Source organism: Bos indicus, chromosome 8, assembly GCF_029378745.1.
Source record: "Bos indicus isolate NIAB-ARS_2022 breed Sahiwal x Tharparkar chromosome 8, NIAB-ARS_B.indTharparkar_mat_pri_1.0, whole genome shotgun sequence".
NCBI classification, from domain to species: domain Eukaryota; kingdom Metazoa; phylum Chordata; class Mammalia; order Artiodactyla; family Bovidae; genus Bos; species Bos indicus.
Window position 1 is genome coordinate 9,499,109 of NC_091767.1, and position 27,993 is coordinate 9,527,101.

Sequence of the window (27,993 nt, forward strand, 5' to 3'; positions counted from 1 at the left end):
AAGTGAAGTGCAAGTGTTAGTCGCTCAAGTGAAAGTGTCAGTTGCTCAGTCGTATCCAACTCTTAGTAACCCGCCAGGCTCCTCTGTCCATGAAATTCTCCTGGCAAGAATACTGGAGTGGTAGCCATTTCTACCTCCAGGGGATCTTCCTGACCCAGAAACTGAACTTGGGTCTCCTGCACAACAGGCAGATTTTTTACCATCTGAGCCACCAGGGAAGCCCATAATCTACTGAAGAGACACATATCGCTGCTCTTGTGATGAGATTCCATAGGCTGTCTGAACAGAGGAGGTGGGAGAACGGAGGAAGGTGTGCTCAGTGTTGCCGTGAGACTTGGCAGAGGAAGTGTCATCTGAGTTACCTCTCGAAGACAAGATAGGAGTTTGCAAAGCAAAGAAAAAGAACAACTTTTCATGAAAGGGAAAAAGCATGAGCAAAGGCAAAAAGGTAGATTAAAGTCTTGATGATTCTGGGCATGGAGAAGAGTTCAGTGTGGTTAGAATACAGGGTTCACAAGAAAAAATGAGAGATGCTAGTCTGGAGGAGTAGGATGGGCCACCTTGTGATGTTCCATACGTAATAAAGATTTCATCTTGAAATAGAGGTTTTAAAAACCGCACAGAGATACACTCCTGGCTGCGTTTTAGAAAGACAGCACATTTCAAGATTCAAGATGACTTAGAACTCCACATCTAAATCTGAAATTCTGAAATTCCCTAGTCAACTTTCTACTCACCTACTCCACCTCTTCAAATTTCTTCTTTACACTAGTCTTGAATCCTTTAAAACCCTTCCCCAACTTAAAAAACCTGTTCGTCTATCACTCTTCTGACCTCATCTCGCTTCTCATCCTGAATTCCATGGCAAGCTGAAGCACCAGTATCTCTTAGGAGATACCATATGATTCAGGAAGCCCACTCCTGGGCATACATCCAGATGATAATTCAAAAGATACATGCAGCTCTATGTTCATAGTAGCACTATCCACAATAGCGAAGACAAGCAACTTAAATGTTCATCGACAGACAAGTGGAGTCATAAGAAAAAACGAAAATAATGGCATTTGCAACAACATGCGGACAACTAGAGATTATCATACTAAGTGAAAGTGAAGTCGCTCAGTCGTGTCTGACTGTTTGTGACCCCTTGGACTGTAGTCTGCCAGGCTCCTCCATCCATGGGATTTTCTAGGCAAGAGTACTGGAGTGGGGTGCCATTGCCTTCTCCAGGGGATCTTCCCGACCCAGGAATCGAACCTGGGCCTCCTGCATTGCAGGCAGACTCTTTACCGTCTGAGCCACAAGGGAAGCCAAACTCAAGTAAGTCAAAAAGAGACAAATAGCATACAATATCACTTAAGTGTGGAATCTAAAATATGACACAAATAAACCTGTCTATGAAACAAACAGCATCAGGGGACACAGAGAATAGACTAGTGGTTGAAGGGTTAGGGGGTGAAGGAGGGGAGGAGTGGGGATCGGGGATTAGCAGATGCAACTGGCACACAGAGAATGGAGACACAAGGACTTCGTACAGCACAGGCCACTGTGTTCAATATCCTGTAATAAACCTTAATGAGGAAGGGTATGAAAGTGAACGTGTGTGTGTGCATATATGTGTGTGTGTGTAACTGAGTCACTTTGTTGTACAGTAGTAGTTAACACTGTAATTCAACTATACTTCAATAGAAAAAAGAAAACAAACAACAGCATCTCTTAGGAGAAATTCTGGTTACTCAGCTTCTCTGTCCTTCCACCATACCTGTCCTGCCAATCTCCCACCCTGCAGAAAGCACCTTCCACTTGTTTTCTTCCATCCTTCAATCAGGGTACCAAGAGTTCCTGGGCAAAGTTATAAAACAGGGCCAAGTGACTTCTTTATAACCCTGTGTTTCTCGACCTTAACTAGGCCCTTTGTTTCTGATGGGAATGCTTTTTGTTCTTCTAGCCAACCGTCTATAATCCTCTATTTTTCATGCTCCTCTTTCCTGAAACCTTTCCACGCTTAAGTCTCAAGCCCTTAGACCTACCACTGTCATTCTTTTTTGCAGATGCCCTTGGCACCCACTCCAGTGCTCTTGCCTGGAAAATCTCATGGGTGGAGGAGCCTGGTGGGCTGCAGTCAATGGGGTCACGCAGAGTGGGACACGACTGAGCGACTTCACTTTCACTTTGCCTCCTCTTTTACCAAGATGGAGATTACTAGGATTTGTTTAATGTTTTTAGCTTCTCAACTTCTGTATGTCTCTGAGTCACTGCTCGTTCACCTCTGCATCTCATGGAAGAGGAAGATGCAGTCTCCTCTTTGAGGTCTACTTCTCCACTTGTGTCTCTGATCTCATCATCCTGCCCTGTTTCATTTTCTCATGTCTCCTTTCTTTCCTGCACATCTTTTATTTTTTAAAAAAAATTTATTTTAATTGGAGGCTAATTACTTTACAATACTGTGGTGGTTTTTGCCATATATTGACATGAATCAGCCATGGGTGTACATGTGTCCCCCATCCTGAACCCCCCTCCCACCTCCCTCCCCATCCCATCCCTCAGGGTCATCCCAGTGCACCAGCGCTGAGCACCCTGTCTCACCTGCATATCCTTTCCCTGTGCCCTCATAATTTACTCTATTTCACTCATTTTATGATACATATTTCTTCATTATTACGATTCTAAAATTAGGATACATCTTATAATTCGTTGTGTCTGAAAATTAACTGGCAGCATCCCACCTACCCCATGCCAGTATATAAAATAAAAGTGTGTCATACAATCAAAGCCTTCCTAGATTTGATGGAATGTGGTAGCTGCTAAGACTTAGAGGTCCCATTTCGGCAACAGCTCAATGGCTACTATACCTTATTGTGCTAACTCTTCCAAATTATTGCAAAGCCTGTGACTGACACTCTACTCCATCTAATGTCTGATTAATATACCTAAATGTGTATCTCCAGTCATGCTGCTATTCTATTAAAATTTTTTTAAAGATTTATTATAGAGGTGTTCAGAGTCCCCTTCTCCCCCAAACTGCCTCTGCAGCTTTATCTACTGCTGCTCTCATATATGCATGCTAGTCTGGGGAAATGGAACAGCCTCGTCAACCCCTGCATCTCTGCGCCTTTCTACTGTCCGTTTACATGCTCTTTGCCTCCCTGCCTCCAAACCATCTTGTCTGTCACCATACAGCTCCACTGTCACCTCTTGGCCAGTCAAAGGTAATTTCCTCATCCTGTGAATCCAGCACTTCACCTGTTCCTCTCTCAGACCTTTTTCGTCCTGTATTATAGTTATCACTGTACACCTCTCTCCCCTGCTACACCAAGAGCCACCTGAAACCAGGTCCAAGTCTGACTCACCCTCATCTGCACTCCTCAATGATGAGCTGTCCTCCTCAATAATGATGGACAGAGTCACCACCAGCCCAGTGCAGGGGCCTCCAAAAGAAATGGCTATCACTGTAAATGAACTGCTGACCATCAAGGGTATATGTAGAGTTATCACAACACAGCTTTGAAGGGTACATATTAAACTGGTACAAATGATTATGTCTTGGGAGCAAGAATCCTGGGGTTGGGTGAGTGGGGGTTGGGGTAGAAGACAGGGAAACATTGGTAGTAATTAAGATGGATTTTCACTTTCTGCTCTACATATTTACTTCTCTATTGAATTTCTAAAATGAAAATACATTATTTTAAAATAAAAGAACATGAGGAAAACATTTAAACAATTAAGAAGTAGCTTATTAATCTAACTCCCTAAATAACTTGTTTTGAAAAATGGATTTGAATCATCTAGAAAATACTAGGATTGTGACTGCCATTCTAGTGAGTAACAGAATAAAACCACAGTATTTCTGGAAGCTAAATAAGAATTTACAATTTTTCCTAGCACAACAGGGCCTGAGGAGGTGACAAGTCAGAAATGGGCTTTGCGGAGACCATGGAGGAGGCATGAGCAGCGTACTGACCAGTGCCCCCAGTCCCTGGCATGGTGGGGTATGAGGCTGTGAAGCATTAAGCACCCTCCTCAGGGGCCAGGCTCACCTGGCCTGGAAAAGAATGGCCAAGAGCAAGAGGAGAGGACAGGTGGGGACCAGAGCCCAGCTAGGGCACCCAGCGGCAGCGGAGAGGCTAGGCATCCTCCAACGCCCAGCTTCAGCCTTCTCTGGATCCCCTTCCCAGTGACTTCCACAGCCTTTGCCCGCCCCCGGGCGGCAGGCTGGCTAATACCAGCAGCCAGTGAAGGTTCACACGCTTAATGAGGACCAGCAGTGGAACAACCAGGGCACCAGACGTGTCGTCCTGCTACATGGAGTGGCTGAGGGGCATGTCCCTGGTAGTCAGGGCCTGACAAAACGTGGTCCACTGGAGAAAGGAATGGCAAACCACTTCAGTATTCTTGCCTTGATAACCCCATGAACAGTGTGAAAAGACAGATATGACACTGAAAGCTGAGACCCCCCAGGTGGCAGGTGTCCAACATACTACTGGGGAAGAGTGGAGCAACAGTTACAGAAAGAATGATGAGATGAGCCAAAGTGGAAATGATGCCCTTTTGCGGATGTGTATGGTGGTGAAAGCAAAGTCCAATGCTATAAACAACACTATTGCACAGGAACCTGGAATGTTAGGTCCACGAATCAAAGTAAATTGGATGTGGTCAAACAGGAGATGGTAAGAGTAAACATTGACATCTTAGGAATCAGTGAACTAAAACGGATGGGAATGGGGGAATTTAACTCAGATGACCATTATATCTACTACTATGGGCACGAATCCCTTCAAAGAAATGGAGCAGCCCTCACAGTCAACAAAAAAGTCCGAAATGCAGTACTTGTGTGCCATCTCAAAAACGACAGAATGATCTCTGTTCATTTCCAAGGCAACTATTCAACATCACAGTAATCCAAGTCTAGCCCCAATCAGTAATGCTGAAAAGGCTGAAGTAGAACAGTTCTATAAAGATGTACAAGACCTTCTAGAACACCGAAAAAAGATGTCTTTTCATCATAGGGGACTGGAATGCAAAAGTAGGAGGTCAAGATACCTGAAATGACAGACAAGTTTGGCCTTGGAGTACAACACAAAGCAGGGCCAAGACTAACAGTTTTGCCAAGAGAACACACTGGTCACAGCAAACACCCTCTTCTAATCTAACAGCACAAGAGACAGCTCTTCACATGGACATCAGCAGATGGTCAATATCAAAATCAGACTGATTATATTCTTTGCAGTCAAAGATGAAGAAGCTCTATACAGTCAGCAAAAACAAGACCCAGAGCTGACTGTGGCTCAGATCATCAGCTCCTTATTGCAAAATTCAGGCTCAAATTCAAGAAAGAAGGGAAAACCACTAGGCTATTCAGGTATAACCTAAATCAAATCTCTTATGATTATACAAGTGGAGGTGATGAATAGATTCAAGGGATTAAATTTGGTAGACAAAAGTGCCTGAAGAACTATGGATGGAGGTTCATACCACTGTACAGGAGGTGGTGTTCAAAACCATCCCCAAGAAAAAGAAACACAAGAAGGCAAAGTGGTTGTCTGAGGAAGACTTACAAATAACTGAGAAAAGAAGCAGAGTTCCAAAGAATATTAAGGAGTGATAAGAAAGCCTCTTAAGTGAACAATGCAGAGAAATAGAGGAAAACAACAGAATGGGAAAGACTAGAGATCTCAAGAAAATTGGAGATACTAAGGGACACATTTGGAGAAGGCAATGGCAACCCACTCCAGTACTCTTGCCTGGAAAATCCCATGGACGGAGGAGCCTGGTGGGCTGCAGTCCATAGGGTCGGTAAGAGTCGGGCACGATTGAGCGACTTTACTTTCACTTCTCACTTTCATGCACTGGAGAAGGAAATGCCTGTATCCTTGCCTGGAGAATCCCAGTATCCTTGCCTGGAGAATCCCAGGGACAGAGCCTAGTGGGCTGCCGTCTATGGGGTCATACAGAGTCAGACACGACTGAAGTGACTTAGCAGCAAGGGAACATTTTGTGCAAAGATGTGCACAATAAAGGACAGAAATGGCAAGAACCTAGCAGAAGCAGAAGAGATTAAGAAGAGGTGGCAAGAATACACAGAGGAGCTGTACAACAAAGGTCTCCATGACCCAGATAACCAAATGGTGTGTTCACTTACCTAGAGCCAGAATCCTGGAGTGGGAAGTCAAGTGGGCCTTAGGAAGCCTTATTAGGAACAAAGCTAGTTGGAGGTGATGGAATTTCAGCTGAGCTATTTCAAATTCTAAAAGATGATGCTGTGTAAGTGCTGCACTCAATAAGCCAGCAAATCTGGAAAACTCAGCAGTGGCCACAGGACTGGAAAAGGTCAGTTTTCATTCCAATCCCAAAGAATGTTCAAACTACCGCACAACTGCACTAATTTCACATGCTAGCAAGGTAATGCTCAAAATCCTTCAAGTTAGGCTTCAGCAGTATGTCAACCGTGAAGTTCCAGACGTACAAGCTGGATTTAGAAAAGGCAAAGGAACCAGAGATCAAAATTGCCAACATCTGCTGGATCATAAAAAAACAAGAGAATTCCAGAAAAACATCTGCTTCATTGACTACACTAAAGCCTTTGACTGTGTGGATCACAACAAACTGTGGAAAAATCTTAGAGATGGGAATACCAGATCACCTAACCTGCCTCCTGGGAAACCTCTACGTAAGACAATAAGCAACAGTTAGAACCAGACATGGAATGAGAGACTGGTTCAAAATTGGGAAAGGAGTACATCAAGGCTATATTTTGTCACCCTGCTTATTTAACTTATATGCAGAGTATATCACGTGAAATGCCAGGCTGGATGATTCACAAGACGGAGTCAAGATTGCCAGGAGAAATATCAATAACCTCAGATATGCAGATGACCACCCTAATGGCAGAAAGAGAATAGGAACAAAAGAGCCTCTTAATGAAGGTGAAAAAGCTGGCTTAAAACTCAACATTCAAAAACCTAAGATCATGGCATCCAGTCCCATCACTTCATGGCAAACAGATGGGGAAAAGTGGAAACAGTGAGATTTTATTTTCTTGGGCTCCAAAATCACTGCAGACCAGGAAACTGAAAAATGCCTGCTCCTTGGAAGAAGAGCGATGACAAATGTAGACAGCATATTAAAAACCAGAGACATCATTTTGCTGTCAAACTTCCATCTAGTCAAAGCTATGGTTTTTCCAGTAGTCATGTACAGATATAAGAGTTGGACTGTAAAGTAGGCTGAGTGCCAAAGAACTGATGTTTTCAAATTGTGGTGCTGGAGAAGACTCTTGAGAGTCCCTTGGACAGCAAGGAGATCAAACCAGTCATTTCCTAAAGGAAATCAACCCTGAATATTCGTTGGAAGGACTGATGCTGAAGTGAAGCTCCAATACTTTGGTCACCTGATGCAAAGAGCTGACTAATTGGAAAAGATCCTGATGCTGGGAAAGTTTGAGGGCAAGAAGAGAAGAGGACGACAGAAGATGAGGTGGCTGGATGGCATGACTGACTCAATGGACATGAGTCTGAGCAAACTCAGGGAGATAATGAAGGACAGGGAAGCCTGGAGTGCCACAGTCCATGGGGTCACAGAGAGTTGGACACCACTTGGTAACGGAACAAAACAACAAATAAGAAGTTGCAGTTGTGGCATTTATGATTGTTGTGTTAGCTGCTCAGTCGTATCGGACTCTTTTTGACTCCATGAACTGGAGCCCACCAGGATCCTCTGTCCATTAAATTCTCCAGGCAAGAATACTGGAGTGGGTTGCTATGCCCTTTCCCAGGGGATCTTCCTGACCCAAGGATTGAACCCAGGTCTCCAGCATTGCAGGCAGATTCTTTACTGTTTGAGCTACCCGGGCATATACGAGTAATGTGTTAAAAATTTTTGTAAAAATGTTATTTAATTTGTACTTAGTATTTAACTATATAAAATATAGTCAGAATAAAAACAAATTGGTAACCTTCCAAATCAAACCTTCCAAATAAAAGGTTCAAGAATATAATGTACTAACTATAGTTCTAAATCTCTAAGCTTGGCAATTAATCCTTTCTTTTCTGCTAAAGACTTATTATAAGAAATGTAGGCCTATCAGAAATATCAATTTTCTTTAAAATGTGCTAATACAGCTGCAGGTGTGTACACTGGACTGTGATTACTACTTTCATCTTTCTGTAATGTTTCAATGTTTACAATATATTAATTAAATATATATAGTATAAGGTAAACTGATAAAGTAATATATTTTAAAATACCTCATGGTAAGTATTTAAATTTAAAATGTAATAGTTAAAATTTTTTTGCAAAGAATTACAAAGCTCTTAAAGCTTTCTTCTTGGTGGTGGTAGGGGGCAGACAGCTACACAATATTGATGCAAAGTGAAAGAATTTTCAGGAAAGACAAAGGCAGGTCAGGAAATAAAATGTTCACCCAGTATGTATTACATGAGCATAAGTATGTGTCTGAGAGGTAGATGTAAGTTCAAAAATGACCCTGATCTTAACAGTACACAGTTCAGTTGAGGACATCAGATATGAAGTTAAAACAAAAGGAGTCAAAAGAACAGTCAAAACAGTAAAACAGTGACAAGTCAGAATATGTCTAGCTGCTAATTAAATATTAAATGATATGTTAAATAAATCCAGGTTAGAGAGCTATCTCTATGGACTATACTGCTCTGGGAAAGCTTACTGCTTTGGATCTCTTCTGAGGGATGCACAGGCTTCAGGCATTGGAGAGGAAAGGGCAAAATTATCAATAAAAACAAACATAAAAACCTAAGATGTGCTCAGACAACAAAAAGCAGCTAGTAATGCAATCTGATTAGACTATAAGGATTATATTCAGGGTTTGCCCGAAATAGTGCTTTTATCCTGGATTATTAACAACCCCTGGCCCCTCATTCCAAGGTGGTGCTAGTGGTAAAGAACCCACCTGCCAATGCAGGAGACCTAAGAGACACTGGTTTGATCCCTGGGTTGGGAAGATCCCCTGGAGGACGGCATGGAAACCCACTCCAGTATTCTTGCTTGGAGAATCCCATGGACAGAGGAGCCTTGTGGGCTATGGTCCATGGGGTAGCAAAGAGCTGGACATGACTGAAGTGACTTAGCATGCACTCTCATTCCCCTACATTATCCCATTTAGACAGTAAATTATATAGTCAGTCCAGGACCGTATCACATTATTGGCTCATCTGAGTTTAATGTTAACTAAAAACTCTATGTTTTTTTCACAGGTGTTTTGTGAAGGGGACATGGCAACTGTCAGAAAAAAGGAAGTATCCAAGAAATTAGTAACTATAGTTTCTATCTAGTTACCTGTAAGAGGAGCTATGTAAGTCCAGAGAACCTGCCTGGCCTGTAACAGACACTCAGTAAGCAACTGTCTGATCAAAAGATGGCTGAATAAAGGTATATGTGAAGGAATAAATTAATGTAAGAAAGAAACAAAGGGGAAAACAGAAAACATTGGTTTCAGTTAAGGCCTTTAGTGAAACCGACAATACTTCTTTCAGGAGAAAAGCAGTTGGGATCTTACCGTATTGTACAATGCACTGTCTTCCCTTGCTTCACTCAGAGGTTTTATACTCAGACATAGCTGAATACAATTATGTTAGTAGTGTTTATTTTTGAACTATACATAACCAATAGACTATCAGTAAAGTTGAGAAATAAGTCTAATGACTGATTTTAGATGTAATTAATCATTTAGTCAACTCAAAATGTTGACTGAGTCCTAGTTTATACCAAGCAATTGGCAGAGCCTCCTAATGTAAATACTGGGGATATATGTATGTTACAAAACACACTCTAGAGTTCACTGTAAGATGCATGGTATTTGTGGAATGAATGTAGTATATGGGAACAGAGAAGAATCAACATTTGTGCAGGTTTCTTGAAGGCAGAGTGTGGAGGGTGGATAAAGTAAAATAGCATGAGGCAAAGGAAGCAAAATATAAAAGGAAGGGAGTTATAAAAGAGCTTAAAATGTTCTGAGAATGAGGAGTTCAGTGTGGATGAATGTACATGAGATGGGTGAAGTGAAGTCGCTCAGTCGTATCCGACTCTTAGCGACCCCATGGACTGCAGCCTCCCAGGCTCCTCCGTCCATGGGATTTTCCAGGCAAGAGTACTGGAGTGGGGCGCCATTGCCTTCTCCAGGGGATCTTCCCGACTCAGGGATTGAACCCGGGTCTCCCGCATTGCAGGCGGACGCTTTACCCTCCAAGTCACCAGGGAAACCCGAGATGGGTGACTGGGGATCAAACTGAAGAAAAATATTGGGTCCATATTTTAAAGAGTATAATAGAGTTTGCACTTAACTTCAGGCAACTGGACAAAGTTTTTTAAGCAAGGGTATTATATGATCAAACACATTTTGTATGGCAGTATCTCTGGTGATACTAGAGGTAAAAGTTAGTTATGCAGCTGTGGTAAAAGCTGAGGAGAGGATCTGAAGCAGGCTAAGGCATGGGACTACAAGGAAAGATAAAATTCAAGAGACATTGGGATGGTAATAAAAATTCAAGACACCCTCACTTCCTGGGTTTAGGCACCACTTCCTCCCTTCCACCAAATCAAGACAGCCTTAGGAATAGTACATACTATCTATTATTCACCTTCTGGCATTTCATCCTTAAATTATGTCAAAGGATTAGATATTTCTACTGTTACCAGGTGGATAAATTGTGGGAGAACTTGGCTTTAAGACTCTGAAAGGCACCTGTTCTGAAATACACTTCTGTCCCATGTAAGAATGTTTATAGCCCTAGACATTTTATAAGACTAAAAAGGGAAAGACATGTAAACAGAAATCTACAGGTAGTAATATAAAAGCAATAAAATAAATCCTAAGGGCACTACACTTTATAGACAAAGGACATTGTCAGCCGAATGACCAGTGAATATCTTCAGAGAGAAACCAAATGATCACTTTGCAAGACAATGACAGCAAAGAATTAAAATGAAAAGTGGCAAAATCATTTACATGAGATGAGATACCATAAGCTGGTAACAAATGGAAATGTCCTTGAAGCACCTTCATTTCAGTAGCACCTAAGTCTATAAAAACGACAACCGGAAAGTTCCTCCCATTGTGTCTCAGGGAGCACATAGAAAAGACAGGAACTGGCTCTCTAAGCAAGGTGCGTGTGTGTGTCCCTCAGTCATGTCCCTCTCTTTGCGACCCCATGCAAGGTGTGTGTGTGTGACTCAGTTGTGTCCCACCCCATGGAGTTTACCCAGCCAGGCTTCACTGTCCATGGAATTCCCAGGCAAGAATACTGGAGTGAGTTGCCATTTCCTTCTCTGGGTTATCTTCCCGACTCAGGGATCGAACCCAAGTCTCCTGCATTGCAGGCAGACTCTTTACTGTCTGATCTGCCAGGATAATGCCATGTAAATGAACTTATTCCCGCCCCGCCCCGCCACCCTGTGTTTTTAAATGAACTATCTCCCCTGAAGAGAGATTTAAACCTCATCACTTTAGTAATTAAAAAAATAACGTTTCAGGATTGTCAGACACTGCTCACTATCTATAATCCAGTGTATATTTCTTTATCACTAAGTATAATTACTGGGTGGAGGGCAGGAAAGAATACCATTAAACTGAAATAGTTTGGAACCTAGTCGTCCCATATCCACTTTGAGAGCATCTATGTGTTAAATAATCTTCAGCAACAACAAAATAATTAAAATATTTTCTTTTTTTGGGGGGGTGGGGGAGTGGTGGTGGTTGTTTTAAATAACAGAGGGAAGCAAGAGATGACAGAAATGGGAACACATTCTCCAAGTACAGCACCTCTCTTTGGTTAATCCATAAAAGCCTAACGACATCCACGGTTCAGTTACAAACCAGGAGAGTGATACCCTGTATTTTATCCAAAGATCTCAAAGCTCCTCTGATACTCATCATACCTTAAAATATCCCCGAGAAACCACCAGGAGTCAGAGAGAAACAGGAGAAGCAGAGCTGGAAGTCAGCCATGCATACAACTGTTCGTCATCTACTGTGAACTTTGGACCGTCCGGGACTTGGAAAGATGGGGAAATGGGGACAATAAGCTCCCCAACGTCACAGAGCTGGCTAGGACGAGAACCGAGCGTCCTGACCTCCAGGCCCATGCTCTTTTCCATTCCTGCTTGCTAAGAAGTTGCTGGGTGCAGTGGGGGTGAAGAGTGTCACCTGAAAATTCACGTCCACCTGGAACCTCAGGAAGTGATTGTATATAAAATTGGGTCTCTGTGGATGTAATTACGGGAAGGATTGCGATGAGGTCACACTATGCCCTAAATCCAATGAGTGTCCTCATAAGAGAAAGAAAAGAACACAAACAGAGAAGACAATGCAGAAATGAAAGCAGAGTGATGGGTCTGCAAGTTCAGGAATGCCAAGGACCTCTGATGGCTGACCAACGCTAGAAGTGTGGGAGGGTTTCTACCCTCAGAATCTCCCAAAGGAACCCACTCTGCTGACACCCTGGTTTCAGATTGTGGCTTCCAGAACTGTGAGAAATACACTTCTGCTGTTCTAAGCCACCAAGTTTGTGGAAATCTGTTATGTCAGCCCTACAAAACAAATACTCTGGGTAAATAGAATCAGTACAAAAAGAATGGGATGGTCTTAAGAGATACTGTGATTCAACTCATAGCTTAATGGACGCCATTTCAGTATAGAACTACACCTGCAGGCCAACTGAAATAAGCAGCTATTTCTGATTTCTAAAAGTAAACACGTGAATGAGGCATTCTCCTGAAATACAGAAAAATTCTAACTTCAGTTCTTTTTCCTTCTGTAATCCAAATTGGCTGCAACCCTTCTTTTGATGCTCAACACTGTCCTCCATTTGAACGGTTTTCATACTAAATCCCTATTTCAAAGCTTTACTGACTTTTTAGATTGGCTACTTCATGATAACAAATGGAGCTAAGGGACTGCTATATTCATCTCTATCTTCAGCAACTAATTTAGCAGTGCTTATTTTTTTAAAATCTTGGAACACTAAGTACAGATAAATATTTCTGCAATACAACAAAGACTACAATCAATAATGAAAAACAATCTGCTAAGAGATGTATAAGAAAACAAGTATAGTAAAACAATGGTAGAATCTAGGTGATAACTGTAAAATTCTTTCAGCTCTGCTGTATGTTTAAAATTTTCCACAATAATATGTTGGAAAAACAGTAACTGGTAACATTAATAAGATGATAAAATGCTAGTGGTCGTGGTGGTTTAGTCACTAAGTCGTATCCGACTCTTGCGACCCCATGGGACTGTAGCCTGCCAGTCCATGGGATTTCCCAGCCAAGAATACTGGAGTGGGCTGCCATTTCCTTCTCTGGGGGATTTTCCTGACCCAGGAATCGAACCTGGGTGTCCTGCACTGCAGGCAGATTCTTTACCTACTGAACTATGAGGAAATACTAGCAGCATCTAAATTAAATCAGAAACTGGGCAACAGAGCCCACCATCCCCAATACAACCTTTTCTCTTGTTGCAATTTAATGTTTTTCTAAAAGTCCTAGTCATTACAATAGGAAATGAAAGAGAATTAAGACACAAACTGGGAAGGAGGGCCACAAAAATATCATTTGCATATTATACTATACCAAGAAAACCAAGGGGTAAATTCAAATTGTCTCAGAAATGATCAATCAGATTGCTGGGGACTAAACAGACCAACAAAGATACTAAAACTTTCCCGTGTATCAATAAGCAGCTGGACAACTTAATAGAAAAAAGGCCTCTATTCATGAGAGCAAGAAAAATGAGGATTAAAATAAAAATATCTAACAAGAAAAATATATAAAATATACAAAAAACTAAAAATGTTACTCATTTCACTGACAGGTATAAAAAAGACAAGAAATGGAGAGGCATACAACACATTCTTAGATAAGAATAAATAATATGACAGTGACACTTCTTCACAAGTTAATTTCTAGGCTTAACTTCAATCATATATTTTTTTCCCCTCTTTTTTCTCAGTGGGAGTGGTATGTCAACAACACTATTTTCATGCTCACCTGAAAAAACAGATGAGGATGGTTAAGAACATTTTAAAAATAAATATTAGTGAATGGGCCCTCTCATCAAATATTGTGAAATTATATGATAATCATAATTGTGGTCCAAGGATTGATAGGAAATAGAACCAAAAAACACAATAACTTTATATGTGAGAAATAATTTTAAATCTTAAGAAAGGGAAAACTGGTTATTTGGAAAATAAGACCAAATTAGATATTCACCTTACAAACTCAATGTTTTATGGCTAAACGTAAAAGAAAACATCTGAATGAAGAAGTCTAAGGGATGGAGGCAGTCACACAAGAATAAAGAGGTGCACTTATCTACATTTAAATAAAAGTGAAATAAATTGCAAATATATAGCAGAAAGGGTTAATGAGCTCATTCCATAAAGAATTAATATACAAGTCAAGCAGAAAACATGAATACACAACAGAAAAATGGGTAAAGGAACAAATACCAAAAGATGAAATATGAATGATTAATAAACATGTAAGGCTAGTCTCATTAGTAATCAGAGAAGTTTAAACACAGCAAAACTAAAACAGTGCCTTTTCCCCTCCAGATAAGCAAAATGGAGGTTTTTCACTGACTAAAAAGATACAGCACACACAGAAGGCAGGCTGCAGTGGCAGTGCCAGTGGATGCTCAAGGCCAGTGATGTGGGTAAACTCAGCTGTTTGGAAGAAGTTGGTAATATTATTTTTAGGACAACAGGTAAGAACAAGGCTGTCTGTGTCAGTACTGTTTAACAGGGCAAAGCTGGGAAGACTTTAAATGTCTCCTACGGTAATAATTGTTAAATATGATTATGGTATAGACACTTGAAGAAAAAGGAAGGAGCCGTTTAAAAAAATCATGTTTTCAAAGAGCACTAAATGACACTGCAAAATGTCAGTGAAGAAAAGCAGGTTACAAAACCAGGTATGACTTATTCTAATCATTTTCAAAGTACACATAGATAGAAATACTAAATGTAAATGTACCAAAATATTTTTGGTTATTTATGGTTATTTATGAATGTAAATATTATTTTCTTCTTTACAATAGTTTACAATCTGTTACTATTAATTTTCTAATAAAAAATTACCTAAGATAAAAATGAAACATGTAAAATATCATGTAGGAAACGAGTTGCCAGTCCAGGTTTGATACGCGATGCTGGATGCTTGGGGCTGGTGCACTGGGACGGCCCAGAGGGATGGTATGGGGAGGGAGGAGGGAGGAGGGTTCGGGATGGGGAACACATGTATACCTGTGGCGGATTCATTTTGATATTTGGCAAAACTAATACAATTATGTAAAGTTTAAAAATAAAATAAAATTAAAAAAAAAATAAACTGGGTTATGTAGTATTACAAAACCTAACTCTGATTTTTTTTTTAAACTGCATTTCAAAATACTTTTCTTTCATTTACCATCCCTGTATCTGTTTACAAACTGGCAACATAAGCAGTTATGAAGTAAGGACCTGAGCTAGACACAGCTGTCAACACACATGTTCAACTGCAGGGGACTAGGTAACTAGGTAATTCTCTAGGTAATTCAGAGAAGGCAATGGCACCCCACTCCAGTACTCTCGTCTGGCAGATCCCATGGACGGAGGAGCCTGGTGGGCTGCAGTCCATGGGGTCACTGAGAGTCGGACACGACTGAGCGACTTCACTTTCACTTTTCCCTTTCATGCACTGCAGAAGGAAATGGCAACCCACTCCAGTGTTCTTGCCTGGAGAATCCCAGGGACGGGGGAGCCTGGTGGGCTGCCGTTTATGGGGTCACACAGAGTCAGACATGACTGAAGCGGCTTAGCAGCAGCAGCAGCAGCGTGTAAAAAATTATGGTATATTCTTATACAACCTTCTTCTGTTTAGAAGATATGCAGATACATACATAACAGAAAAATGGCTGAAAAGAAACACACCAAAATATTAATGATTATCTGTGGTGTTGAGGGCATTTCAATTTTCTTCTTTACATTTTCCTGCCTTTCCCCATTTTTTATGTAGTGAGTATGTACTAATTTTGTAATCAAAAAAGCATTATTTGAAAATAAAGTTTGCTCTCCCAAAGCATGAGCAAAATAGAATTGCACAAAATTATTTTTAAATAGATGTCTTAGTTTATCTTAATGTTTTTTGGCAACAAACATTCACACTTTAAACATTTGTTACGTAAACACACTAAAGTATGACAAAAGATGTTCTACACTAATGTATGTTTTAAGAATAAGGGTTCACTTTTTATTCTACAGACTTAAATAATGGCTCCCTCTAAATCAGACTTTGGGGAGGTTCACATGACTTACCAAGTAAAAGCTAAAATATAAATGAGTCCTATTACAGAAGCTAAGTTTTTGAGACTCTGTGGCATCTTAAAGTTTTAGAATAGAAAAGCCTGTGAAAAGGGAAGACTTTAAGTAGAAAAATTAGTACTGACCTATAAAGGATTCATATATGAAAGGCTGACTTTTGGAATCTTAATTCATAAATGCAATGAAATCCCATAACACAGTTCATTACACATGGATTTAGATATACCACAGAGTATATTCTTACAAAGAATCAAAGAACTTTAAGCTGGAAGGAGATATTACCAAGTCAGCCTCTTCATTTTGCAGATGAAGACATGGACTTGACAAATGAAGAGCCAGAAAGGAGACTTGACTTGTTCAAGGTCACACAGCCCACAACTCAAGTTTCCTCACTCAGTTCTTTGGCTCAAAGGGCCCACAGGAATGGTGGTCATTATTTAGCTATGATATAGTATTGTTTCAGATTTCCTTTAAGATGCCAAATCTCCGTAGCAATGAATCACCTAAACCAAACTCCTATAAATTTCACAAGAGCTCCCAGAAGAAAAAATGTGACAGCATTAGTGAGAACCCCTTGACAGCCCCAGGACTGCAGCTACACCTACGGGCTTTTTCCTCCTGGGAAAGGAAATGTAATTGCTCTGGAGACCATAATAACCATAATAACACCGAGCTACCTTTTTAACTGGGGCAGGAGAATTTAATAAACTTTGGGACTTCTCCTTTGAAACACAACATCCATACACATTTAAAGGATATATCTAGCAGTTAATTGTGGCTCAGCTGGTAAAGAATTTGCCTGCAGTGTGGGAGACCTGGGTTTGATCCCAGGGTTGGGGAGATCCCCTTAAGAAGGGAAAGGCTACCAAATCCAGTATTCTGGCCTGGAGAATTCCATGGACTGTTTAGTCCATGAGGTCACAAAGAGTCAGATAGGAGTGAGCCACTTTCACTTCACTCCACCCTATTGTAGAAGAAAGTGGTACCTCTTCAGACACTGGCACCAAAAAAAGCTTCCAAGCCCTCACAATGGCTTTTCTACACTAATATAAAAAAGAAAATTCCATATATGACAAAATTATAGATACCATGGATGAAACATGCCCTGAGATAAAATTTTCATCACCCAAGATCCTTCCCTGCAAAGGTTCTATGTTTAAATGTTATATTTACTTGCAGCATGCTAAATGCCACTAGAACTTACTTGCTATTTTATCAACAGATTTCAAGGTTAACAGTGAATTCAGGAATTGAGTGTTTAATACATTTTATCCTGTCATTTGGTGTGAGTTTCTATGTGACAATGTAGAACAAGTTTGCCTTCTAATATGTATTACCTTTTAGTCATTAGTCCTATGAAGACTGAAAAAGAAGAATGTAGGCAATTTTCTGGATTTGTCAGGCAAAAACAGTAAAACTGACAAATTCTAACCATCTTAAAGAAAAACAACTGAGAAATGGTACTTCTCTTAAGACATGTCTCTCGATTGCATACCACTGAATTCATTAAATGTTTGCTCACTCTACATTTTATTTTAATAAGAAAAAGAACATGCATAAGAGGGCAGTGTTTGGTTTTCCTATGGATTTCCTAATTTCCTAATGAAACTATCAAATGCCAGTGATAATTAGGTGAACTTCACGCTAGCGGAAACCATGTTACCTGGGAGAGTGAACCGCATCTACCACATCTCAGTCAAGGCCTGGTCAAGGCCCCTTGCTGCCTCTGCTTCCCCTCTGGCTGAGAGCAGCTCTATCTTCCTATTCTGTCAGCCTTTGTTAGTAGGAATTAGCCAAGATTTGCAAGGTGATCTGGAGGGTTCCCTGGTGGCCCAGAATCCGCCTGCAATGCAGGAGACCCAAGTCTGATCCCTGGGTCGGGAAGATCCCCTGGAGAAGGGAATGGCTACCCACTCCAGTATTCTTATCTGGAAAATCCCATGCGCAGAGGAGCCTAGTGGGCTACAGTGCATAGGTTTGCAGAGTCAGACTGAGCAACTAACACACACAAGGTGATCTGGAATTGTCAAGTTTCTTACACTTGGTGTACAAGTAACCCTGAGGCAGAGAGCCTATTTTTAAATATAAAGCACTGAATTATAAATTCACCCTTTACCAATCTGACACTACTGACCAACAATTTACTATAATATGAAGATCAATAGAACAAGATTGATAAAATCAATCCACTGATTCCTGCATGTTTTTTCTTATGATCAATACTACGCTTCTACAAAATGACCACCTCTTGCTAAAAGGATATGGTCTGTATCTAAAATGAGAATCTGTCCTCTCGGGGGAATCTCAACAAATAGCAAACCAAACATGGACAACAGCTTAGATTCTTTAGAGAATCAGAGGTTCACTGGGTGGGATTATTCTGATACCTCTCTGAAGAGGGAGAAACAATACCTTGTATTTAAAGGTACTTGCTACTTTCTCTTAAACCTACTTTTTTATTTCCTGTGTTATGGGTTTGCTGCTGTTTTTAGTTTGGCCAATCAAACTACCCAGGATATACATAAATTACTGCTTAATTGCCTTTAAAAAGTCAAATTAATTCTGATAACACTTGACCAAAAACATGCTATTTACAGCATTACTGTCAGAACTGAAAGGTTATCTTACTAATTGTACACAATAAATTTCTTCACAGTGATATCAGAGCAAATCTGGCATACAGTCGTGTTCCAGGGAAGGTATTTTGATGACAAATTAATGTTTCTATCCCCAGAAGGATGGGAACTATAGGACAGTCTCAAAATGGTTAGAACTATAGGTTTGTCTCAGGCTTTAAGTGGACAATGTGACAAAGTAGGAACCAATAAAATAGAATATGTGGATGAGGCACCATTATGATTGAGATTTCTATGATATGCAGCTTTTCAAAAAGACCACTTTTGTATGCTATCACTGAAATTACAAGGTCCATACATGGTTCTTCAACCAAAAGGCAACTAAAACAGAAGCAGAATATTTACCCACAGGTTCATATTACACTACTTTGAGATCTTCAAACACCAAACACACACGACAAACTTGGTCTGTGCTGTGAATGTCTATTCTATCAACAATGATTTCCATATCTGTATTGCTAATCACTGTATCCTAACCAGTGTCTATCATAAGGAGCGGTATGAAAACGAAGCAGGTCAAATGCTAACAGAGTTTTGCCAAGAGAACGCACTGGTCATAGCAAACACCCTCTTCCAACAACACAAGAGATGACTACACATGGACCTCACCAGATGGTCAATACTGTAATCAGACTGACTATATTCTTTGCAGCCAAAGATGGAGAAGCTCTAAACAGTCAGCAAAAACAGGACTGAGGCTGACTGTGGCTCAGATCATGAACTCCTTATTGCCAAATTCAGACTTAAATTGAAGAAATTAGGGAAAACACTAGACCATTCAGGTATGACCTAAATCAAATCCCTTAGGATTATACAGTGGAAGTGACAAATAGATTCAAGGGATTAGATCTGATAGAGTGCCTGAAGAACTATGGATGGAGGTTCATGACACTGTATAGGAGGCAGTGATCAAGACCATCCCTAAGAAAAAGAAATGAAAAAATGCAAAATGATTGTCTGAGGAGGCCTTACAAATAGCTGAGAAAAGAGAAGCTAAAGGGAAAGGAGAAAAGTAAAGATATACTCATCTGAAAGCAGAGTTCCAAAGAATAGCAAGGAGAGATAAGCCTTCCTCAGTGATTAATGCAAAGAGAGAGAGGAAAACAATAGAATGGGAAAGACTAGAGATCTCTTCACGAAAATCAGAGATACCAAAGGAACATCTCATGGAAAGATGAGCACAATAAAGGACAGAGATGGTATGGACCTAACAGAAGCAGATAATATTAAGAAGAGATGGCAAGAATACACAGAAGAACTGTACAAAAAAAGAGATTCATGACTCATTTAACCACAATGGTGTGATCACTCACCTAGAGCCAGACATCCTGGAATGTGAAGTCAAGTGGGCCTTAGGAAGCATCACTACGAACAAAGCTAGTGGAAGTGATGGAATTCCAGTTGAGCTCTTTCAAGTCCTCAAAGATGATGCTGTGAAAGTGCTGCACTCAACAGGCCAGCAAATCTGGAAAACTCAGCAGTGGCCACAGGACTGGAAAAGGTCAGTTTTCATTCCAATCCCAAAAAAAGGCAATGCCAAAGAATGTTCAAACTACTGCACAATTGCACTCATCTCACACGCTAGGAAAGTAATGCTCAAAATTCTCCAAGCCAGGATTCAACAGTACGAGAACCGTGAACTTCCAGATGTACAAGCTGGATTTAGAAAAGGCAGAGGAACCGGAGATCAAATTGCCAACATCTGCTGGATCATGGAAAAAGCAAGAGAGTTCCAGAAAAACATCTATTTCTGCTTTATTGACTATGCCAAAGCCTTTGCCTGTGTGGATCACAACAACTATGGAAAATTCTTCAAGAGATAGGAATACAAGACCACCTAACCTGCCTCCTGAGAAATCTGTATGCTGGTCAAAAAGCAAGTTAGAACTGGAACTAGAACAATAGACTGGTTCCAAATCCGGAAAGGAGTACGTCAAGGCTGTATATTGTCACCCTGCTTATTTAACTTATATGCAGAGTACATCATGAGAAACGCTGGGCTGGAAGAAGCACAAGGTGGAATCCAGATTGCCGGGAGAAATATCAATAACCTCAGATATGCAGATGACACCACCCTTATGGCAGAAAATGAAGAGGAACTCAAAAGCCTCTTGATGAAAGTGAAAGAGGAGAGTGAAAATGTTGGCTTAAAACTCAACATTCAGAAAACTAAGATCATGGCATCTGGTCCTATCACTTCATGGCAAATAGATGGGGAAACAATGGAAACAGTGACGGACTTGATTTCTTTGAACTCCAAAGTCACTGCAGATGGTGACTGCAGGCATGAAAATTAAAGATGCTTGCTCCCTGGAAGAAAAGCTATGACCAACCTAGACAGCATATTAAAAATCAGAGACACTACTTTGCCAACAAACGTTGATCTAGTCAAAGCTATGAATTTTCCAGTAGTCATGTATGGATGCGAGAGTTGCACTATAAAAAGAAAGCTGAGCACCGAAGAGTTGATGCTTTTGAACTGTGGTGTTGGAGAAGACTCTTGAGAGTCCCTTGGACTGCAAGGAGATCCAACCAGTCAATCCTAAAGGAAATCAGTCCTGAATATTCATTGGAAGGACTGATGTTGAAGCTGAAACTCCCAATACTTTGGCCACCTGATGCGAAGAACTGACTCATTGGAAAAGACCCTGATGCCGGGAAAGATCGAAGCCAGGAGAAGGGGACGACAGAGGATGAGGTGGTTGGATGGCATCACCAATCTAATGGATGTGAGTTTGAGTAGGCTCTGGGAGTTGGTGAGGGACAGGGAAGCTTGGTATTCTGCAGTCCATGGGGTGGCAAAGAGTTGAATAAGACTGAGCGACTGAACTGAACTGATGAAAAGAAAGAAAGAAAGAAAGTTGCTCAGTCGTGTCCAACTTTTTGCGACCCCGTGGACTGTAGCCTACCAGGCTCTTCCGTCCATGGGATTTTCCAGGCAAGAATACTGGAGTGGGTTGCCATTTCCTTTTCCAGGGGATCTTCCCAACCCAGAGATTGAATCCGGGCCTCCCGCATTTAGGCAGATGCTTTACCATCTGAGCCACAAGGGAAGTTGAAGCTGAACCTCAATAAATGTTGAGTTTATAAAAGAAAAAGCTCACTCATTTTCTGTGAATATTTTCTAGTTAGTCCATAAACTGATTTCCATCAGTATTAATATTTATAATATGATGCATATAAATCTGCTTCTGGGATGAATCATACCTTTACTGGGTGATTCATTATATACAACACCATACTTACCCAACTATACCTCATTTCTTTGTAAACTGTGGCCACAGGGCAATATGACGAACACGGAGTCTTTTGTCTGGTTGAGTTGGCTCAGGGACTAGAGAAATGAGGGGTCTGTTGTTTGCACAAAATAAAACTGCTGGCACATATTCCAAATAAGGATTGGGGGAGAATTTTTAATCTGCCTCAAAAAAAAAAAAAATCATGATAATTTCTCTTCTGGCTATTTCTGGTTGACCAAAGAGGAACCAGGAAGTGTAATTTGCCAATTTTAAAATGCATTTAAGGACAGTTCATCTTCTTACTGGCTATGAGAAATGGATTGGGATAACTTTACTTGTCAATAAGTGGGAAAGTTTTGTTGTTTTTTTCCTCAAATAGTCTAATGGATTGAAATGAGGTCATGTTCAGGCTCTTGCTGTCTTATATAAATGTTAAGAACTTTCTTCTATTTGCAGAGATATGGGAGGTGTAGTTCATTATGTTCTACCCGAGTCATTCCATAAGGAGTATTAAAGAGGTTAAACTCTTTTTAAAATTCATCTTCCAGCATCCATTAATTCCAAAATTTATAATGTATTCTTGCAGCATTTTCTATCCTAGAACAGCAATGACATCAGAAGAGAGGAAAAGGAAGACCAGCTTGCCAGGGGCTGCAGTGAAGGCAAGACAACCCTTAGATTTTACAGGACCCAATTCAAGCCCCACAGAGCTGTTTCTGTTGGGGGAAAATAATACAGTGATCAGGCTAAGGAAAAATGACATTGAGGCATTTAGAAGCAAATTTTCTGCTGTTTCTGAGTTATTTTTAATGGATCACTTTAAATCATCAAATTATTGTTCATTGTTGAATTCACTGCCTTACAATTTAACAAAATCAGAAAATATTGTATTACTCTATACTCTCCCCAAGTCTAATATGTCTGGTGGAGGAGATAGAAACCACCATTTTCTAATATTGTTTCAGTTGTAGAGTCTTCTTAAGTAGTCAGTTCCATCAAGTTCAGGCAACACTTACCAATGTCAGACTTTATGTAGAGCAATCTGCTTGCCTCTGAGCCAGCTGGTTGTAACCAAACCCTAGGCTGTAGGGGCACATGAACTACATCACTTAAGTACCAAGTAAAATTTACTTAACAGATGATGAAATAATTCATTCTGGTAAAGTTATGGCTCACATTTTTTTCCTAACAATGTACTGCTATAACAGAAGTCAGTAGGAAAATTGGATTTTATAATTTTAAAATAATCTACCTTTATAATACAGATTTTAGCAGGGAAAAACAATGGGTCAAAAAGTTGAAGTGAAAATGGCTGGAATTTCAACATATTTCCTTGTCACATAGAAAAGGGAGTATCACTTTGGCTCCTGTCTTTAAAAAGGAAGGCTGAGAAGATTTTCAAAACAGTTTCAGTTTTTTTTTTCCTTCAGATGTACCATGCAGTAGGATCTTAGTTCCCCGACCAGGGACCAAATCCAGGCCCTCAGCAGTGAAAAGGCAAAATTCCGGAAACAATTTCAACTTTTTGATTCCTAGGATGTTTTACAGATATTAGACATAAAGACCCACCCCCATCCCCACAAATAATTTGAGTCCTTGTCATAAAAGGACTATCGTCAACGCTTTACACGTGAGAGGACAGTGGCACAGACAGCGTAAACAATGGCTTTAGAACAACCATATTTTGGATGGATGCAAATTTGAATGCTTGAGGAAGACAGATGTTGCAATTGTGGCGATACAAGGGTTTTCCAGAGTCTGGCTGCAACCCCAGCCTCATTTCCCGCCTGGCTAACCATATACTCCAGTGACCTAATTTTCCCCGCGTCTGTGCTTTGCACATACCGCTTCCACCGCCAAGAACGCTGCTCTTCCTTTTCCCAGCCTTCCGCCCTGTAGGGCCTCGCTCAGTCACCTCGTGGGGCCCTTCCGCACACCATTCTCTTCTGTGTCCTGCTGGACTTGGTGCCTGTCTCTTCTGTGAGTATTTTAAAACCAGACTCCTCCACTAGACTGACACTTACTAGAGCAAAATCTTATCTTTAAATATGTTTCAGCACTTGTGCAGTGACTGGCACAGAGGTGATTAATGACTTTGAGTAAAGAAATGCTAAATCGATTTTTATTGGCTGAGGCTTAGAAAAATGGTAACTCTTCAGAAATTCCACTTGAAGAAACCCAGGATTCTGTTTGAAAGTTCTCGTTTTCCTAGTAGGAATGTATTTATTAAATACCTATTATGTGTGTTGTGTACCGTGGGTAGTACTTTACATACACTGCTGTTCAGTATTAAATCACAGCATTCTTATGTGATAGGTATGACTGTCGTTGTCATTTTATAGCAAGGAATTTGTCTAAGGATACATACCTAGTGAGTAAGATAGTTGAGACCAGAATCCCAGTCCTTCTAACTAAAAATTCCATGTTCTTCCATAAATGGCCCAGAACTCCCAAAGCAATCTTGAGGAAAAAGGACAAACAGGAGGCATAACCCTCTCAGACTTCAAACAATTCTACAAAGCCATAGTAATCAAAACAGCATGGTATTTGTACAGAAACAGACATATGGATTAAAAAATAGAACAGAATAGAGAGCCTAGAATTAAACCACACACCTACTATCAATTAATCTTCACAAAAGAGGCATGAATATACAACGGAGAAAAGATAGTCTCTTCTGCAAGTGGTACTGGGAAAGTTGGATAAGGGTATGTAAATCAATGAAGTTAGAATACACTCTCACACTATATATAAAAACAAACTCCAAATTGATTAAAGACTTAAAATATAAGACATAGCACCATAAAATTCTTAACAAGAGAACATAGGCAGAACATTTTCTGAGATAAATTGTACCAATGTTTTCTTAGATTAGTCTCCCAAGGGAATAGAAATAAAAGCAAAAATAAACAAGACCTAATCAAACTTAAAAGCTTTTCACACAGCAAAGGAAACCATAAACAAAACAAAAAGACAAGCTACGGACTTGTAGAAAATGTTTGCAAATGATGTGACTAACAAAGGCTTAATTTCCAAAATATACAACAGCTCACTAACAAAAACAAAACAACCCAATCAAAAACTGGGCAGAAGACCTAAACAGACATTCCTCCAAAGAAGCGAGAAGGCTAACAAGCACATAAAAAGATGTTCAACATCACTTATTATTAGAGAAATACAAATGAAAACTACAATGAGGCAACACCTCACACCAGTCAGAATGGCCATCTTAAAAAGCCTACAAATAATAAATGCTAGAGGGCGTGTGGAGAAAAGGGAACCCTCCTACACTGTTGGTGGGAATGTCAAATGGTGCAGCCAGTACAGAAAGCAGTATAGAAGTTTTGATCCTGCAATCCTACTCCTGAGCATACATCCAGAGAAAAGTGTAATTCAAAAAAAACCATGCACCCCAGTGTTCACTGCAGCACTATTTACAATAGCCAAGCATGGAAACAACCTAAATGTCCATCAACAGGTGAATGGATACAGAAGATATGGGACACAGTACTACTCAGCCAAAAAAAGAATGAAATAATGCCATTTGCAGATGGATGGACCTAGAGATTACTAAGTGAAGTAAGTACTTCACATACTAAGTGAGCTAAGTCAGAAAAAGACAGACAAGCCATATGATATCACTTATATTTAGAATCTAAATATGACAAATGAACTTATCAATGTAACAGAAACAGACTCACAGACAGAAAACATACTTACAGTAACCAAAGAGGGAGTTGGGGTAGAGAAGGGATGGATTAGGAGTTTGGGACTAGCAGATGCAAACTAACATATATGGAATGGATAAACAATGGGGTCCCGCTGTGTAACATGTGCATGAATGCTAAATTGCTTCAGTCATGTCTGACTCTTTTTGACCATTATGGACTCCTCTGTCCATGGAATTCTCCGGGCAAAAATACTGGAGTGGGTTGCCATGCCCTTCTCCAGGGGATCTTCCCAACCTGGGGAACTATATTCAGTATCCTGTGATAGACCATAATGGAAAAGAATATGAAAAAAGAATATATGTAAAGGTATAACGGCATCACTGTGCTGTACAATAGAAATTACACAATGCTGTAGATCAATTATACTAAATAACTTACAAAAAAGTCTGTGTTCTTAACCACTATAGCATCAGAAACAAACAGAAAGACAAAAAGTAACCTCAAGTGTACAAACTATTCGACATTTAGGGCAAACCATGACGGAAACAACTTAGCAGCAGCGGCAGCAGCATGTACTTAAAATTTTTATTGCTGCTCCCAATCTTTATGTTTATTCCTTTTTCATTATCGTAGTAATGCAATTTTTATTCTATTGCATAACATTATTTCATTCACATTTTTCTTTGAAATTACATAGGTCATATCTGTTACTTTACTGCTATGTTTCATGTAATAACTTAGTGACTTGCCCCAAAGTTGCCATAGTTAAATGTAAAGAAGTTGAAAACAAATCTCTGAATTTCCTATCCATAGTTGCTATCTTGGTCAGACACATGGCCTCTGATACTAGATATGAAAAAGATATTCTCTTTACCTAGTGCACTCAATTCACCAGCAACATAACAAGACGGAAATGAGGTGCAAATTTCTTTGCTGTTGTAAAATACTGAAGGAAGTTTTACTCTTGGGAGATAAAATGAAAAATAGGAGAAGCAAACTTTTTCTAAGCAGTGAGAAATGTTTTTAGTTTTCTCATTTTATAAAGAAGAAGGAAGTAATTTTCTCATTATCTTGACTGATAAAAGGTAGGTGAACAATGATTTCTTTGCATTTTCAGGCCGTAATACCCTTAAGTTATTTCATTACTAGAAACGGAGATGCTGAGGGACTGAAATACAAGCTGACGACCAAACAAGGTACTGAGATAAATTATGTGGAGATTTTATATATATATGTGTGTGTGTATATATAGAGTGTGTGTGTGTATGTAAATGAAATTCTAGATAACTGGTCTTCTCATAGAACTTGGTTATCATGGAGATGATTTTGTTCTTTGAAGCTAGTCTATTCATTCATGTAGTTATACAAAGCAATTAGTTTTCAAAGATTTACTTCTAGGGTGAGAAGTATTTTCCTATCGAAAGTCACTGAGCCTTAGTAAGAACAAAGGCTCCACACATAACAAGAAATTATTCAGAATCATACAGCAGTGCAATTTTGAGAATTAAAGGCGGGCAGGCAAGAAGCATACTTAAAAGAAAGTATGAGAAAAAAAGTGAAAAAAATAAAATATTCTGGCAAGATAAAGAACAGAAAGTGAGGTATCTTGAGAAAGATATAGAAAGGAATTTAGGAGGGGAAAAAGGAAGATTAAGAGGGCCTGAGAGAAATGAGAGATGAATAAAGAAACACAGACTGGAAGAAGTTAAATGCAATAAGGATTTTTGTTTTATTCATCTCTGCATCTCAATTCTTAGCATATGACTTAGCACATAGCAGACAATAAATGTTTATCTAACAAAAATAAAAAAGTGAAAGAACGGAAAGTTTAACAAAAAGATTCTATGGTTCACATGGTTATGGGTTCAGAATAAACAACTTAAACTCATTTCTTCTGGAGTTTAGCTAATTTAATTAACTTCTTAATTCTTGTTTTAAAAAACCAACTTTGAACTAGATGATCTTTAGGGTCTTTTCCTTATTCTCTGTACAAATGGTAACTAAATACAAGCAAATGAAATCACAGGAAGGTTCTTAAATGTCGCTTAAACCACATCAGTGGTCGGCAGATGCAGTTTATATGTTTTTGTACAACTAAGGCAAAACAGTCCCC

At 39.8% G+C, this 27,993-nt stretch overlaps 1 protein-coding gene and 1 long non-coding RNA gene across 11 annotated transcripts in view; both read right to left on the reverse strand.

The window, feature by feature from the left end:
- The window catches only part of HMBOX1 (homeobox containing 1), a 204,190-nt gene that overhangs the window by 21,659 nt on the left and 154,538 nt on the right, over positions 1 to 27,993 (reverse strand). The window lies entirely within an intron of this gene.
- The window catches only part of LOC139184430 (uncharacterized), a 43,069-nt gene continuing 16,826 nt past the window's right edge, over positions 1,751 to 27,993 (reverse strand). The window contains exon 2 of the long non-coding RNA XR_011567921.1: positions 1,751 to 27,992. This is a non-coding gene — a long non-coding RNA (uncharacterized lncRNA). The remainder of the gene's footprint in view (position 27,993) is intronic.